This window comes from Caretta caretta, chromosome 4 (assembly GCF_965140235.1).
Source record: "Caretta caretta isolate rCarCar2 chromosome 4, rCarCar1.hap1, whole genome shotgun sequence".
Taxonomy (NCBI): Eukaryota; Metazoa; Chordata; order Testudines; family Cheloniidae; genus Caretta; species Caretta caretta.
Window position 1 is genome coordinate 80794997 of NC_134209.1, and position 18576 is coordinate 80813572.

Here is an 18576-nt window from a genome sequence, read left to right on the forward strand (position 1 = left end):
GTTTCCATTGAGTTCATTAGGCCCAAACCCAGCATCCTGAAATGTTTTCCGACCTCTCCTCAAATCCCAACAGCTGAAGCAGTACACTTTAAGTACACAAATTAATCCCATCCTTTTTATGAGACCCAATAACTGTGATGTGAGCATTTTTGTCACTGAATGGGGAAAAATTATAAATGATTAATTTTTGTCACTGTAAATAATGTATTTATTTCTGTCTTTGGCATATGAACAGACACATCTGTATAAGCCAATTATTAAATTAATCAGACTTCAAGTCTAAAGAAGTTTATAAAAAAAGTCTACTTGTATGGCCAAATTATCTCCTTCCTATGGAAAGGGGAAAGAACTCCTTTAGCTGTGCTGTGTTACCTCCTTGGAAGTATTAGTCGGGACAGAGAGAAGATATGATCACCTACTAGCATGGAATCTGAAGATCCATGAGGAATCTCAGCATTCACTCCAGGGCTCTTGGCACACACATGTGCAGCATCTGCCCCTCCACATGCTGTTCTGGGCAACCTTTCTCATAGCAACACGTCTGCCATTGGTCTCCAGTCTGAACTTGTATTCCCCCCAACCCCCCGCCCAAAAGCAGATAGAAACTGAACAGCTAAAAGTAATACTGCAAGAACCAGCATTTAACTTCCTTAGAGACTGGAAATTGTGTCATCTGAGAAGAGCATGGCATACATCTCTTCCAGTTGACATGACCACAAACTCTGTTTGGCTGTGAACTGTATACTGTTTATGTGGGGGAGTTTCCCAGAGCATGCTGCACTGCCAGTGTTCCCCAGTCATATATGGCCAATATTTATATGCATTTCCTCTTATCTGCACAATACAGCAGAGAGGAACTATAAGGCTTGTAAATTTTCCTGCTCAGGAATAAACATTGGTCCAAGCTGAGAAGTCTTTCTCTTGTTATTTCAGAGACCGTTGGGGATATCAATTGCATGCAGCTATGTTCTGACATCATACCCAAAGTGCACAGCTGGTATTTTACCCCTGAAAAAACAAATAAACTGATAGGGGATGAAGAGACTGCACTCAGAAGTACTGAATTTGTGTTCCATCAACTGGTCATTCTGAACAGAGGCACATAAAAGAGGGACATTGATGCATACCTTGTTTTGGTTTACTATGTCTACATTAATTTGTTCTTCTTCTAATAATATGTATCCCTATATCTAGTGCTATGAGGTTATTCAATTCAACAGCAAACAAAAAGAAATCAACTCATTGTATAATGGATAAATGGTGTCCCTTTAGTTTAAGGAACACTAACAGTCCAGAGTTAGTTTGCTTGGTCTGTAAATATGAAGAAAAAGGAAAGAGAACTTTGGTTTCATCCTTGTTCCCATTTGTCCACAGCACAAAAACCACCACCTGACTGGAAGTAATGAGAACAATATTACAAACTCATGGTTAAAGTTAACCCCTGATATTTAAATACTATTTACTGTTTTTTCTCTTCACACCTATTCCTTTTTCTGGTCTTAGAGGCAATATGTTTATACAGGTTTCAGAGTAGCAGCCGTGTTAGTCTGTATTTGCAAAAAGGAGTACTTGTGGCACCTTAGAGACTAACAAATTTATTTGAGCGTAAGCTTTTGTGAGCTACAGCTCACTTCATCGGCATCCAATGAAGTGAGCTGTAGCTCACGAAAGCTTACGCTCAAATAAATTTGTTAGTCTCTAAGGTGCCACAAGTACTCCTTTTCTTTTTATGTTTATACAGTGGACAACTGTCAAAAGCTACTAGGTTTTACTGGAGCAGAAATGCAGACACTGGGACTTATTTATGTCGTTCAGAAAGGTCAAAAGATCACTGGGAGTTCAGAGGCTCATGACTGTGAACTACCCAATAAAAGATTAAACTGTTAGGGCCTAGGCAGGAAGATGTGAATGAACTGTGTTACTATTCAACTGGTAGCAAGTTGTCTGACTTTTGTCATCCTCTTGTTAATAAAGCTATAATCCTAAAAGCAGTGGCCCTAAAAGGGACATGACAGAATCTTCTCAGTCTCTCTGGGATATTTCTTTGCTTGTACCCTCATGACTTTTCTCCTGTTTCCTTCTTTACCGTCTCTAGCTAGTAAGTGTCAGGATGGCAATTGTTGCATGACTAAACTGTTTCCTTAGAGCTTCGGGCACCTTATACCATGACTGGTTTAATGGCTTCCAGCTTGATGCATGTTTCTCTGTCTCTAGAGCTGATTTCAGTTGCCTTTAGAATATTTCAGAACCTTCTCCTCGGGTCCCTGTGAGAACACACATCCTACCATTCTGCCTCTTATATTGTCTCAAGAGAAGTGTTGTATATACTAGGGATGTTCACAGGCAGGTTAGGGCTTTAGGTGCGCTAACAGAGCTGCATGGCTAGCCAAGTGTCTTTAGCCCTGTCATACTCAACCTGTGAGAGGCATAAATATGAGAATTGCCTTAGGGACACCAAAAACAGAGTAGCAAGGGACATGTGAAGTTGTCATAAATATAAAGGGAAGGGTAAACACCTTTAAATCCCTCCTGGCCAGAGGAAAAACCCTTTCACCTGTAAAGGGTTAAGAAGCTGATAGCCTTGCTGGCACCTGACCAAGATGACCGATGAGGAAACAAGATACTTTCAAAACTGGGGGGTGGGTGGGAACAAAGGGTTCTCTCTGTCTGTGTGATGCTTTTGCCAGGACCAGAGCAGAAATGCAGGTCAGAACTCCTGTAAAAAGTCAGTAAGCAATCTAGGTAGATATGCATTAGATTCTGTTTTGTTTAAATGGCTGATAAAATAAGTTGTGCTGAATGGAATGTATATTCCTGTTTTTGTATCTTTTTGTAAGCCTAGAGGGATTCTCTATGTTTTGAATCTGATTACCCTGTAAGGTATTTACCATCCTGATTTTACAGAGGTGATTCTTTTACTTTTTCTTTAATTAAAATTCTTCTTTTAAGAACCTGATTGTTTTTCATTGTTCTTAAGATCCAAGGGTTTGGGTCTGTGTTCACCTATGCAAATTGGTGAGGATTTTTATCAAGCCTTCCCCAGGAAAGGGGGTGTAGTGCTTTGGGGGGAGACATTTCCAAGTGGGCACTTCTCTGTTCTTTGTGTAACACTTTGGTGGTGGCAGCGTTTAACCTAAGCTGGTAAAAATAAGCTTAGGGGGTCTTTCATGCAGGTCCCCACATCTGTACCCTAGAGTTCAGAGTGGGGAAGGAACTTTGACAGAAGTAATGAGGGTTTTGTGTCTAAGCCTTAAGAGCTTCTAGAAATGATACTTGGAGTCAGCATGGCAACTCCTCCCTAGCATTCCTTTATAATTTTGGGTAGTGGTATTCTAGAATGAGGAGACCGATTAATGAGACGGATAAACTGTAAGAGTTTAGTTAGATTGGCTATGGCCTCATCTTGTAAGTTTAAAGAAGGAGAAAGGAGTGAAAGCACCGTTGAGAAGACCTGTTGGAAGACTGGGTAACTGTGGGAAGGGCCAGATCTCTAAGTACACAAGGGGTATGTCTACATTAGCAGAGTTTTTGCACTGTACATTTCACCAGTGATAGAGAACCGGTGAAAGTAAAGTGCTGATTTGTGAGGTTTTTGCGCTGTAAGTGTCACCGGGGAACCGGTGAAAGTAAAGCGCTTAATTCCTGAGGCGTCAGAGAGTGTTTACATTAGGAGCACTTCCATTGCAGATGAGAGCAGCGCTCTAGGACAGCTATCCAACAGTGTCGTTCTCTCCGGTTTGACAATGGACCTTGTGGGAAGGGTGTGTGTGTGTGTGTGTGAGTGTGATCGTGGGGCATCCTGGGTCCCTGCACAGCTGCCTCTCCCCAAACACTGATCACCTCCAGTAGCTCAGCATTGCTCCAAGCAGCGGATCGTTTGCTCTGTGGAGCAGGCATTGTCACCTGGCCAGATAAGTGAGCGCTTGCCAAGAAAACAGGAAGGGGAGTTTCAAAGTTCCCGGGGCTTTACAGGGGGAGGGGTGGATGTCTATTTACCTGGCAGCAGAGCTGCTGGCCAGAGTGGTCACCTAGGCATTGTGGGATACCCTCCAGAGGCTAAAAGCTGTGTAAACAGGAAGAATGTGTCTTCATTTGCACATCACTGCAAAAGCATCACTGGTAAGAGCTATATGCCTCTCATGGAGGTGGTTTTCTTTTTGCGGTGAAACTTCTGAGTTTCACTGCAAAAAGACATTAGCAAGTGTAGACACTTCCATGGTTTTTGCACACAAAAGGGACTTTTTCTGCTTTAAATGGCAAGTGTAGACATGCCCAAGAAGCTATGTGTAAGTGCTGGAATAATAAAAAGAATTTCTCTTTTGTATGTGGTTAGTAGGAATCTAAAGTTGTGCTTTTATCTCATATTGTTTTGGTTTCTCATGTTCAGAAACTCTTCAATTCAATTTAATCTCCAAAAGGATAAAGCAGAACTAGTCTAAGAACAAGATTAGAAGACTATATAGTGCAGAGAGGAGATGAGTAAGAGGGAAAGTGATTAAAGTATACAAAATATTGAATAGTATAGAGAAAATAGATCAGGCACTCCTATTTACCTTTTCTCATAATGCCAGAACAAGGAAGCGTACATTCAATGAAATTGAAGGCAGCAAATTTAAAACAGATAAAAGGAAATAATGTTTTACACAACACACAATTGGCATGTGCAACTCATTGCCACAAGATAACATTAAAGCCAAGAGCGAAACAAGAGTAAAAACAGACTGGGCATTTATACAGAAAATGACAGTATCTAGTTAAAGCCAGTTGTAATAAGGATTAAAAAAAGAAAGCTTGCCAAAAAAGTATGGAAGGGATACAAAACTTCATACTTCAATGTACATAACTCTCTACTATGGTGACTTTTTGCACCTTCCTCTGAAGCATGTGGTATTGACCACTGACAGAGGTGGATTACTAGGTGGGATAGGCTTCAGTAGGGCAATTCAGTATTTGCAAACTAATCTGTTTTTGTTAACTAGGAATGCTGTTTACAAGTAAAGGTATAAAGGAGTCTATAGCTTAAAGACATTACTAAGCTACTTCAGGCAGGAACATGTCCTTTTGTTTGTAAAGTGACAAACAACAATAAATAATGAAAGCAGGCAAAATGGAGAATTCAGAGACGTACACTGGCTCTGAGGAGATAACAAAACTATGTTACAGAGTTTCAGAGTAACAGCCGTGTTAGTCTGTATTCGCAAAAAGAAAAGGAGTACTTGTGGCACCTTAGAGACTAACCAATTTATTTGAGCATAAAGCAGTGCACAGGCTTGGGGAAGTCAGGGGTAATGGAGGAGCTGAGGGAGAGTGAAGGAGCTCAGGAGTGAATCTGGAGGGTTGTTAGGTGTGGCTGGGAGAAATATGGCACTTTTTCTTTGGAGGGCAGGGCAGGGGTTGTTAAGGAGTTGGGGAGCCTCTCCCATGCAGACCCTGGCTGACCCCGAGCCTCTCCCATTCAATCAGGCACATCTGCCCCTGTCCCCATGTATCCTTGCACTCCCCTGTCCCCATGTGGCCCAGAGCCCCTGGCTCAATGCTGTCACCTGTGGGCCCAGTAGCTAGTGAGGTGACAGCATTGAGCCAGGGGCTCTGGGCCACATGGGGACAGGGGAGTGCAAGGATACATGGGGACAGGGGCAGATGTGCCTGATTGAATGGGAGAGGCTCGGGGTCAGCCAGGGTCTGCATGGGAGAGGCTCCCCAACTCCTTAACAACCCCTGCCCTGCCCTCCAAAGAAAAAGTGCCATATTTCTCCCAGCCACACCTAACAACCCTCCAGATTCACTCCTGAGCTCCTTCACTCTCCCTCAGCTCCTCCATTACCCCTGACTTCCCCAAGCCTGTGCACTGCTTTATGCTCAAATAAATTGGTTAGTCTCTAAGGTGCCACAAGTACTCCTTTTCTTTATGTTACAGAGAAGAGTCATATTAATAAAGAAACCTTCCAAGCTACTTGTTACAGAGAACACTAACACTACAGGAGGTTTTGAGACAAGTTTTTTTTTCTTTACCCTTTGTAAAGCTTTCCGTAATCTTTATTTAAAAATTGAGATTCACACTAATAAGTTACAGTTATAAAATGCCAAGCAATAAGATATACAATGTGATGGACATAATTGTCACTCTAAAATGAGTGACATACTTTATGATGAAGTCCTTTGGTTTAAGGAGCACTAGCTGCATATCATATTTTAACACTGAATCAACTAGGAGGAAATTCACAGCCAATAAAGAAAATTCTGCTTTACAGTTAAGCTTATAATATACCTACACAGTTGCAAAGCTGATCAGCAGAATCCCACTCAACAATTGTTCTTCCTATTTGAGGTCCTAATCCTGAAAAGCAATTAAGAATGTGAATTGTCCCATGGACTTCAAGACCCAAGCCAATGGGACCTCTTGTACTTAAAGGAACACAGGTGCTTAAGTGCTTTACTGGATCGGGACCTAAATTTCACCCCACTCCAAACCATCCTCAAGGCCCACAATCCATTCAGCCTAAAATGACTAGATGAAGCTTGCTACTCTGTAATTATCTGGAAGGCTTATTAAGTCCCTCAAGAGTCTCCCCTAGTCCTTGATGACCTAAGGAATTGAGTGTGGATCTCTTGTGCAGCAGTGTAGATGACCTCTGCCAAACATCTGAGCAAAACCCTTGATACACTTCAGTGTAAGTGAAATTGTATAACCAGCATCTATTCCATGTAAAATGGACACCTAGCCAGAAACATTTAGAGAACAAGTTAACTAGAAGGCTTCCTGTCTGCAATTTGTAAGAATATATTTTTTTCACATGGACAGAGCAACTTAATAAACTCCCGGGTTACCAATTAAGGACTCAATAAAAACAGAACAATATTTTTTTTTTCAGTAGGGAAGCTTACTTCTGCTGAGGGAAAATGACAGCATTTTGATGGACATGTTCCATTAGTGAGTTGTGGGTTATACAGACACAGAAAGATCTGCTGTAGAATCAGTAGTGAAGAGGTCTCTTAAGCCCAGAATTTTATGTCCAGTCAATTTGTTAGATGATTAGGTGTATATACTCTTTTTCAAGGTTTCTACTAAAGAGCTCTGATGAATAAATCATCAGGATGTATTTAGCAGTTGTATTTGTTTAGGAGGTCAGGCAGTCTGTGCTTCATGGTTTGGTACACATATTTAATGGGATCAAGATTACAATATAGGTTTTGTTTAAATAAAATAGTAAAGGCTTTTCAAGACTAATGATATTTCATATAAACATCTTTAAAGTTTTATCATGTCTTCTGAACAACTGAATAGTTTCAGTCTTTCCTATTTTCAGTGCAGTGTATGTAGTTTTCATTAAGAAACAGTATTTTAACTTAAGGCTCCTCTTTCAGTAACAGGAGAATAATGAATTTGTATATAACAACTCCCACCAGCCTTCAGAGGGCCACAGTGATTATATAAAAATATGTAATCTGTGATATGCATGTAATACCACATTTTAATGACTTGCTTTTTACTTATTGACCTCCAGGATAAAGTACAAAGAGGTTAGCACTAACACTGTGATTATGACCACTTCAGAACTGTCAGGGTTGGCTTGCAAGGAATAATTAACTGTAGTTTAGGTGTGTTAATGATTGTGATTTAAAAGGAGAATGTCAAGTTAAAAATTATTGGATTTCTTTACCGATTAATTAACAGCATCTTAGTCCCTGATCCCAGAGTGGGACCCATGAGGACAGAACTTCATGCTTGTGTGGAGCTAAACTGAAGTCAATGGGGCGTGGTATGGGCACAAGGCTCCAGTTGCATGGCTCTGTGTGCAGGACCTAAGATTATTTAAATTTGAAAGACTTAAATATCTGGTTTACTTTTCACTCATTATGCTCTTTTGTACTCTTTTTATATATTGCATTCAACTCAGCTTGGATAATGAGAACAGAATGATCTGGGCACTTTTGTATATAATCAGTTTCACTTTCTTCTTCCCAAGCGCCAACCATAAGGCTGTCAGCTTTGGGTTGCAAATGTTTAAATCAAAAGTAAAAATATTTTAATTTTTTTAAATAAAGACTTTTCATGAAAAGAAAAACAGTTTGTTAGATCTTGTCTAAACACACAGTTTTTATATCACTTCAACTATATTGGGTTGAAACTGGCATAATTAAAGCAGTACAATCCCCAATCCCCCATTGGTAAAGCTTATCCCAGTAAATTTAAGGAAATAAGATATACTGGGAAAAGGCACCATTTATACCAATATAGCAGTGTCCTCACTAATTGCTGAAATGATTTAATAAATTAATTTCTTTTTAAATTACATCCCTAACCAAAATAGTTAAACTGTACAAAAACTGTGTTTGGACTACAATCCCTTAATTACTTTAGCTACTGTTATTTTGAATTTACACACATGACATTTTACCGAAAAAACTAAAATTGTTTTAATTCACACCTTTTGTTATTTCGATGCAAGTCTGTGTGTAGACCAGCTCTAAGAGAAAATGACGGACTCCTTTTTGCCGGCTTGCAGTAGGGAAAGACGTTTCATTTGTATCCTCCCTGTTCAGCCTTCCCATTCGATATGCATTGTGATGCTCTGCACTTGGCCATGAGTGATTTAATTAAATTATGGTAATTGGTGGGAAGTAATAGTATCCCTATTGTTTGGCAGTGGCATTTCTAAGACATGCCTGTACATGGATAGGAAATTACTGTACAAACGAAATGCAGGAATTTTCAGTTTAAAGCACTAAATAATGCAATTAGGATTGCACTCAATGACGGTATGCATCCGATGAAGTGAGCTGTAGCTCACGAAAGCTCATGCTCAAATAAATTGGTTAGTCTCTAAGGTGCCACAAGTACTCCTTTTCTTTTTCCGAATACAGACTAACACGGCTGTTACTCTGAAAAAAGACATATACATAGTCACACACTGGCCCTAAGCTGCAACCTGTTTTGCCCTGGCAAAAAAGGATCCAATGGGGGGTATTTAGGGCCAGGTCTACGTTACAAACTTTTGCTGGTATAGCTATGTCAGTTAAGGGTGTGATCTCTGACAGACACCACCAATGTACACAGAGTTAAATCAGCAAAACTGGTATAGTTTATTTTGCTTGGTTGCGGGGGAACTGGAATAAGCTATACTGGGAAAAGTGAAGTTTTGCTGGCATTAGCTGTGTCCACACTAGGAGTGCTTTGCAGGCATACTACACTGGTCTGGCTATGGTGGCAAAGTACTTCTACTATAGATCTGGCCTGAGTCTTCACATTCTGAACTGTATGGCCTAGGTAGTTACAGAAATGGAGAAGAGCTTCTACACTGTAATGATGAGAGAGTTTGGAAAGAGGGTATAACATGGTACCCCTTGAAAGCAGATAAAAATAATTTTTGTCTTGAAGTGTAAATAGCACCAACTATGGTTTGAGTTTCTTTTCCTGAACTGTGCTACAGTGTTGGCTGTTAGCAGGACTGCAGCACAACTGGGGAACATGGTAAAAACAGTTTGGTTCCGTCTGCTAACTAAGACTGAATCATATTTCAGTTTTGTGGGACAACTAACACATTTTAACTCTGTCCCCAAACTCTGCAGTTGTTATAGTACAGAATGGGCCTTTCTCAGATTGTTAAAGTGGGAAATTGTGCAATATGGGGTTTTGCAGGGTTTCACAGGCATGCAATGAATAGCTACTGCCTTTTCCCACTGGTATTTTATTTCATTGAATTGTGTTTTAATTCTATTCAACTCAAACTGCAAGCTCTTCAGTGATTCCATGCACATCTATAAGTATACAACTAAAAGCAGAAGAAAGATTAAGCACCTGTCCCCATTTCCCCCCTGGTGGATGGTTTGCTCTTTGGAAGACCTTTATTTATATTTGTTTTATTGTGAGCTGTTTAAACTTATGAATATTTTACGGCATTGTGGTGGTTATAAAATGGTGGAAGAAAAGCTGCAGCTTTTCTTCCACCAATAAATCAGTATTGATATATAGTACTTTAAGCTAAAATGCTTATATATATTATCCCTTGCACAAACACAAACAAACATGCTTTTGCTGTCTGAACACAACAAACCAAACAAAAGATGCAAACCCTTCAAACATGATTTCTATTTAAACGAGTCAAAATACAGCAGACCTCTAGTCTACCCTGTTGCAATGAGCAGGATCACTGTTCTAAAATGTATAGTTTTAAAAAACTAAAAACGTATACTAGATTTTTTTTATTTTAAAAAACATTTCAGTTCAAAAATACTCTCCCACTGTGAACTAACATTTCAGTTTTTCAACAAAATGTATCATAAAAGAGGAGTCCCTTGGTCTAGAAGGACCATTTGGAAATGAAAACAATGTCAAGTAAATTGCTATCGGAGAGACCTATTTGAAAAGCTGCAACTTAGTGACTGAAAGAGGCATCAATGTTGTCAGATTGTTAGAAACTTTTATTCCTTTGTACAAAAGTCTGATCTGTGCAAATGAACTAAAAATATGACTGCTCAGTGATTCTTTGTTATTTACAATTGACTGTCCTGTTATACTGCTTATATTGTACTGCTAAAGTAACATCGTATGATGGCATTTTCAGACTGCTCCAAAGTTGAAGACTGTAAGAATGTTGTCTCTTTAAGGCACTCATGGAATTCAGACAGGTATCACATGAGACTATAGTACTGATCAAAACTTTTAATTAATGCAAAAGACAATCATGCTGCCTTTACTTTAGATTAAAATAGCCCAATAAAAAAAACTTCCTTAAAAGGTCTATTTTATTTAAAGGTGCTACTTGCTGAATTAATACCCCCCTTCCTCCTCTCCAGAGGAGTATAATAATGTGTCAAAAATCTACTGTACAACCTCATACTCCCCAAAATAAAAAATTCCAAGTTAAACAGGGAACACTGGAGTTCAAGGTTCCAGAGAGAAAAGGAGTACACATTCTTAGAAGCACCAAAAGTAGATACTATGATGATGGGTGCATTAAGAATGCCTAATATTTGATTGATCTCTTGGGTTTCCCTACTGCATAAAGCAGTGCTTTAAGAACTGGCATTCATTATGGTTAGGATTATTTAGTAATCTTTCCAACTGGATTATTGCACCTTCCTCTGAAGCATCTGGCACTGACTACCCTCAGAGACAGGATCCTGGATTTGATTGACTGCTGGTCTGATATGACAATTTGTATGTTACTATGGGTGACAATGAGGTCTGGGTTAAAGCAATCCAATTCTTAGGCACACTCCCACACAGTGCCCTGGCAGCCCCCATCCTTTTGGGAGTCATGATTTTTGAATAATTGGGATCAGCAATACTGCAAATCAAAAACAGCAACAGGCAGGACTGCTGCAGATCCCAGTCAGAGTAATGAACTCAGGGAACAGAGCACCACAGTGAAATGTTCAAAACTAAGGCTGAATCTCACCAAATACAGAATCAGTGACCACAAACTGGAGATGGAAATTGGGAGGAACAAAGCACAGTCTAAACCTAGAAAAGGGCATTGCTCAAAAGGCAACTGTGCAGTCAATGTTGCAGAGTACAGCTTGAGACAGATAGAGATTTTCTGTTCTAGGGGCCCAAATACAAGGAAGTGAGACAAATATTTCCTCCAATAATCCGAAATCATAACAGACATCTCATCCAAAAGTGATGAGGAAAAGGTGCCTGATCCTGGCAGAGAGAGATGACAGCGAATACAGACTAACACGGCTGTTACTCTGAAACTAGCCATTGTACTATGTATCTATTTACCATAGGATCAGCAATGGTTAGCAATGGCAAATGGACAAAGGCAATCAACCCCCAAACACAGTGTATAACCCCCTTCTGGGTAGGCTGTACCTGAGGAATCCTTTACCTATACTCTGGCAGCACTTGTATAGCTTGTCATGCAAATAAACCCTGAAGACAATAGAATTGTAAGATTCTTCCCCTGGCAGGGAGGTCTTTTGGGGGTGGTATCAGTGGAATCCCCTCCCCCCTCAAACCCTCTACAGATGTGGTCGCTCAGGGACCACAACTATTTCTGATCTTCAAGCTGGTGGGACTCCTGAAGAGGTGGCTCAGATTCCGCCTTCCAGCACAGAGGGCCCCCCTTGCCCCAACCTGCCCAGAGTATCAGCAGCAGCCGGTGGGAGCTCCCTACCCAACCTATGAGGAAAATCAACAGCAGGTCATGGTCACACTTCCCTGACTAACCAATTTATTTGAGCATGAGCTTTCGTGAGCTACAGCTCACTTCATCTGATGAAGTGAGCTGTAGCTCACGAAAGCTCATGCTCAAATAAATTGGTTAGTCTCTAAGGTGCCACAAGTACTCCTTTTCTTTTTGCGAATACAGACTAACACGGCTGTTCCTCTGAAACTTCCCTGACTGGCAGTCTGTTCCACCGCTGCTCCCTACAGCTGGGGTCCAGCGGCTAATCCGACCCTGACGCCAAAACAGCCCACCAATGCGCTGCAGGAAGCTACAAGTTATAAGAATAAATCCAACCTCCAGCACGATGCCTATCTCCCAGGTGAGCCAACCCTCCTCTTCGCCACTTAGCCTTTCAGTGCGATCGCCCGGGCCCGAGATCTCTGCTCCCCACGATGCTCTCCTACTTCAGTGCTGCGCCTCGGGTTGCCACGGAGCCTTTTGCCTTCACCGCGCTGGAACACAGAGAAGAAACCGAACCGAAGCCCGATAGAAATGCTCACAGCGGTGGCTCCGCCGCTGCGGCTGTAACCCGTGCTCCCTACGTAGCGTGTTGCAAGCAACCCGGGCTGCGCTCGATGGAGCGACACGGCGGCGTCCGGACGTTCGGTTGTGGAACGCTGGGGTGCCGCAACATTCCAAGCGCGACCCCAGAAGACAGCAGCACCGACGGCTCCTTCTGACTCTGCGGAACGGCAGCCAGCGCTCTCCAGACTCCGGCCCGCAAAAGTAGGTCAGCGCTGCACTGAGCATGCTCGAGCTAGAGCCAGGCTGCTGTGAAAATTCATTGAGCTGCCCAAGGTTGATGCAGCTTCTTTTCCTTCCCTTCTCCACACTGAAGGTCACCAGACGGAGTGGAATGGAGCCTCCAGAGATTAAGGGATCCCACCTAGCTGGGAACTGGGGAAATACAGTTTGACAGGTTCTCCTCTGGCAACAGGCGATGACAGCGGATTCTGCACATCATTAGCTGATTTAAGAGAATCAAAATAATAAACACTTAATACTAATGATTTTACGAATGATCGAAGATTTTTTAGTTATATTGAAACCTTTGCACCTTCAAACCCCGGCCCCGTACATCCTAGATATTTTGCTGACGTCTAAAACGTTGATTAAAATAATTTTTATTCTGACTATCCCTGAGCCAAAAAGTGCCCTCAGTGGAATTTGAAGCACTAGAGAAGATTTAGCATTATAGGACTTCTTGTGTCTACCTTTAACATCCATCTTGAGCAAATAAATGCTTTTCTTAATCAAGATGGTTTGTTATCTGGAATAAATTCTTCTATTTTGTAACTCTGCTACAGAACAATACAGATTGATGTAAATTGCATTTATGGCACTACATCTCTTTTCAATTATCTTGTCAGACTAAAAGAACTGAAGTAAAGATAATTTCATTTAATAGTGTAGGGCAAAATGGTGTGGTTTAGAAATGGAAAAGTTCAGAACGTTGCTTTTAGTTGCATATCAGTTCTCTGCTAGCTGTATATATTACTCAGTAGCAATCCTTTTCCTAGCATTGATCATATTGTCTGCTGCAAACTAAGACTAGCATTTGATATTAGTCTAGCATTTTATATTTACTGTAGTGAGTATACTTTACTTCTCCAGCAGTGCTTGTTTAATCACAAGAAGCCTTTTCATTAGTGTAAGCAGAGAACTTTGGAATTACCGTTAGTTATATTTAGGCAGTGTAATCACGGCAAGCCCTAGACCAAATGGTGCCACAGGCGTGGAGCGTCTTTGGTACTTCCAACCTCCATTTGTTAAACTTTTGAATACCTTACAGCACTCTGAGTCCAGCGCCCCCCAAGCCTGGCACCCAGGCAGTTGTATGGGTTGTCTGCCTCTAAATCCGGCCTGATCGTGGCAGTTTTGTAATCATCTTTTTAGAAAATAAAGATAAAATTGTATTTTTCACCTAATTATAGTCTCTGCAATCACTAGGTGGAGTGGACCACAGGTGCAGCAAAGTATTACTGTACTTACAAACATTACACTATAGCTGTGGTTTTCAACCTCTGGTCTACGGATCTCTGGGGGTACGCAGACTTTAACAGTCTGCAAAAGGTTGTCATTAGAACAGTGGTTTTCAACCTGTTGTCTGTGAACCCCTGGGGGTCCACTGACTATGTCTAAGATTTCCAAAGGGATCTTGGAAAATAAAAAAAAGGTTGAAAACCACTGCACTATAGGCTGACAACAAAGATCAGGAAGAAAACAATAGATTTTTTTCAAACACTATTTAGTACAATAGCCATGTTTGAAAGTTTAGTGATCAAAACAAATGCATGGGACAATAGATTGATACATTTAAAGTAAAATGACAGGAAGTGTTTGATCATGAAAAATACCTTTTTAGAGAGAGAGAGATTATACTGTACTTAAGTATCTTAACTTTTTAAAGATTCTCTATTCCCATCGAAAAACATTTAAAGATATATACTATTGCACATGAGTGACAAAGAGAAAACAATTGACTTCCTTTCTTATAATATGTGCATTAAGCTTCATTAGAATATATATGGGCCCAATCCTGTTTCTATTGATGTCAATAGGAGTTTTACCATTGTCTTAAATGGATTGGGCCCTACGTGTATAAACAAAGTTATTTTTTTATTATCTGAAACCTAAAACAAATACTATATAATTCAGTTATTCTGTCATCATATGGGAATATTGTGACTGCCATATCAAATCAGATGATTGGTCCATGTATCTTTGAACCTGTGCATGATTATCAGCTCTGGACAATTTAATATGGAATAGAAATGTTCTTTCCAATGTCTGGCTTGTTCTTCACACATTTTCAACATCTAGAAGAAGGACCAACAACACCCGACAACATTAAGGCAGGTTTCAAAAGCCTCAAAGAGGGGAAAGCTCCTGATGGTGACAGAATTCAATGAGAAGTACTAAAAATGGGAAGCAAAATTCTGACTGAGCAGCTAACAAAACTCTGATGAAATATGGGTGAAAGAACCAGTGCCACAAGACTGGAAAGATGGTATCATTGTGGCATTGCCAAAAAAAGATGGTCTTATTCAGTACACAAACTGGAGTGGTATTGTACTGCTGTCAATCCTGGGCAAAGTATTGGCTACTGTTATGCTGAATAGAATGAAGAAGGCAGTGGATGCAATATTACAAGAACTGGCTGGGTTCATGTTATGAACAGATGTTCACTCATTTGACAGATCATTGAAAAAGCTACGGCTTGGCTAAAACCAATCTTAATTAACTTTATCGACTTTAAGAAAGAGTTCAATAGTGTCCACAGCGAGACCCTGTAGAATATTGCTAGAAGTATGGATACCAGACAAAGTGATCCATGTAATAAGGAATTTATATGCTGGAAGTAGATGCGCAATATGATTGGATACAGGCCTGGGTAAGTGGTCCAATATTATGCCTGGAATTAGACAAGGGTGTGTATTATCACTAATCCTCTGTGCATTAGCAAGAGACTGGGTGATGAAACAGGCAACAGAAGGCATTGTGGATGGTGTAAAATGTGTTAGCCGAGATGAGTTACACAATCTTGACTTTGCTGACGACATAGCTCTCCTAAGTATGACATGAAATGGAATGATTGTCCTTACCTCAGAAGTAGAACAGGAAGCAGCAAAAAATTGGATTGAAAGTAAATGTAAAGAAAACCAAGATTATGAAGATAGGAAGCTGGAGAACAGGTGAAAAGGTGTACGTGGATGGGAAAAAATTAAACAGGTAGAAGTGTTCTGCTATCTGGGGAGTACGATGACATTTGAAGGTGGGTGTGATAAAAATATTCATATGAGATTAGGCAAAGCAAACACCACTTTTGGAAGGAAGAACAACTTGTGGTCGAATGGAGGTCTCCAAACCAAACTAAAGATCAGATTATTCCATGTGATTGTACTGAGTATGCTATTGTATGGAGCGGAGATATGGCTGATGACAGTGACTAACACAACAAGATTGGAAGCTGCCCATCACAGATAGCTGAGGAATATACTTCACATTTCATAGAATCATAGAAATGTTGGGTTGGAAAGGACCCCTCAAGAAGCCATTAAGAAATTGAGAATTTCATGGAAAGACAAAATAACAAATGTGAAAGTAAGGGAGCTGACAGAGCAGGACGTGTTAGAAAATATCATCAAAGAAAGAAGGCTCAGGTGATCAGGACATGTACACCATATGGAGATAGGAGACATGCTAAGCAAGCATTGATTTAGGTAGCTGAGAGAGGAAAGAGAAACAGAGGAAGGTCAAGGAAGAACTGGTAGAAGACAGTGACAGAGGACATTGAATGCTCTGGCATTCAATAGGGAAGAAGTACTACAACTAGTGAGTGACCATAATCAGGGGAGAGTCTGGATTGCCTCATGTGTCAGTGGCATAAGCAGAACTCAGATCTAAGATAAGGGTCCGTATATCCCGTTGAGTAGTATCCTGCTTTCATAGAAAGGTGAGGACTTTTGATAAAGCATGTAGGCTCTAGAGCAGAAATTGACTAAGTGTCCCATTGTTCCCATTGAGGAAAATGGGGATCTGCTCAGGTGCAGATACCTATCTATGCACAGAACAAAAGAAGTATCATACTGGAGAAGACAAGTCCATCTAGTCCAGAATACTGGTTATTACAGTGTCCAGTACCACATGCTTCTGTGGTATGTGCATCACCCCCAGAAGATAATTGGAATAACCTGCCATAAGGAGAAATTACTTGCTCTGTCAAATAGCGGTAGGCTCATGCCCTGAAGCATGAGGACTACATTTTTTTTAACCTTTCTAAAATAACTGTGGATATTATTATTCATTTAAAAATGTAAACCTTTTTTGAATCCTATTAAGCTCCGGCCTCAACGATATCTTGGGCAATGACCACTATAACATTATGTGATATGTAATTAAAAACAATTTCCTTTTGTCAGCTTTAAATTTGTTGCCTTTTAATTTCTCTGAATGTTCCCATCTTCTTGTATTATGCAAAACCATGCATTAAGAGCTCCCAGTTTATCTTTATATACCATTCATTATTTTGTATACCTCTATCATCGCCTTTCAAAAGCAAATAGTTCATTTTTTTCAGTCCCTCTTTGTATGGAAGGCTTTTCACGCTGTAATCCATTCTCATCACCCATCTCTGTGGAGAAAATTCCTTTCTGATCCTCATACCTTAAGTGATCAGTAAGTGAAGCAAGAGATTTGATTATGCTTATTATACCCTTAGCGTACCTAACTACAAATATTATTAATAACAAAATTATCCAATTGCTTTTAAAATCCAATATTATTTGTCTTGCTTATTTCTTTTGGAACAGTGAATTCCACAGGTTGACTAAAAACTGTGTAAAGTTAAGGATATTTATTTTTTCGTTTAAAATGTTTTTGTACTATATGACACAATGAAAAGGCCCATCTTCAAAGATGTTATCTAGTGGTGCCAAACCTCGTAAGGCAGGAGGAAACAAAAAATCTTTGTGGGGAGGAACATACATTTTGAAGGAAAAAACAAAAATCCAACCTTGAACTGGATTTCAAACTTGTTTCCACTGTCCCAGGTTTGGTGTAGCTTAATGCAATGCCTGCCACTAATTTAGCACTTGCCACTTGAAAGCCAGGCTGGACAAAACTCCAAATAAAACATCAAAAGAGGGCCTGTGGTTAACAAGGGGATTGAGACTTCCTGGACTACACGGATGTGTGAAGAAAGGATCTGGAAGGCACAACAAGGCTGCTGTGAGGACCGCACCCCACAAATGATTATAAAGTGTTTATTGTGCTCAACTTGACCGCTTTCCTGTAACTTGGGGCCTCTTTTGAGCATTTTTTTTAGTGTTATACTAGATGTGTATTTTTCTGTTTATATTTCATTTTATGATTTTTTCTGTATTTTTTTCTGTGACTCCCATAAACTTTGCTGTTCTGTTATGTGCCTGGGATTGGAGTTGCAGATTGCCTATTCGGTACCTTGGAGTAAAGGAACCTGTAGTCTGATCTGATAGGCAGCAGAGCCAGGAATAGAGGACTGCAGTACCTGTCAAGGCCTAACTGAGCCTCCATTGTCTTCCCCATGAAATACCAGATAGTAACTAGAACGGACTAATGTGAGCCTGGGGTGAGCCCAAAGAGTCACTGTGTTTGGCTGACTTTGCCATTCAGCCAAACACAGGGAAACCCTTTAAGTCTTTTCCTTTCCAGGGCAAATAATCCTATTTTTTTCAATCATCTTTGTATGAAACACTGGCTATTCTTCTAACCATTTTTCCTGCCCTTCTCTGGCCTCTTATTTCACCAGCTGAGTAAGCTGATATCCTACCATAAAAATAAATCCATGTAGATAATTAGCTTTTGAAACAGTGATGTTTACCAATCACTGCATGAACTAAATATCAGACATTATACC

General features: G+C 40.3%; 1 protein-coding gene and 1 long non-coding RNA gene across 3 annotated transcripts in view; one reads left to right on the forward strand and one right to left on the reverse strand.

Annotated features, from left to right (window-relative positions):
- Positions 1-13007, reverse strand: part of MFAP3L (microfibril associated protein 3 like) — a 39360-nt gene extending 26353 nt beyond the window's left edge. For both annotated transcript variants that reach the window (XM_048847691.2, XM_048847692.2), the window contains exon 1: positions 12474-13007. The gene's annotated coding sequence lies outside the window, so the exon portion shown is untranslated. The remainder of the gene's footprint in view (positions 1-12473) is intronic.
- Positions 11918-17108, forward strand: LOC125635691 (uncharacterized). Its single transcript, XR_012668135.1, has 2 exons — positions 11918-12152; positions 12253-17108. It is a non-coding gene; the product is annotated as an uncharacterized LOC125635691 (long non-coding RNA).
- The last annotated feature ends 1468 nt before the right edge of the window (positions 17109-18576 follow it).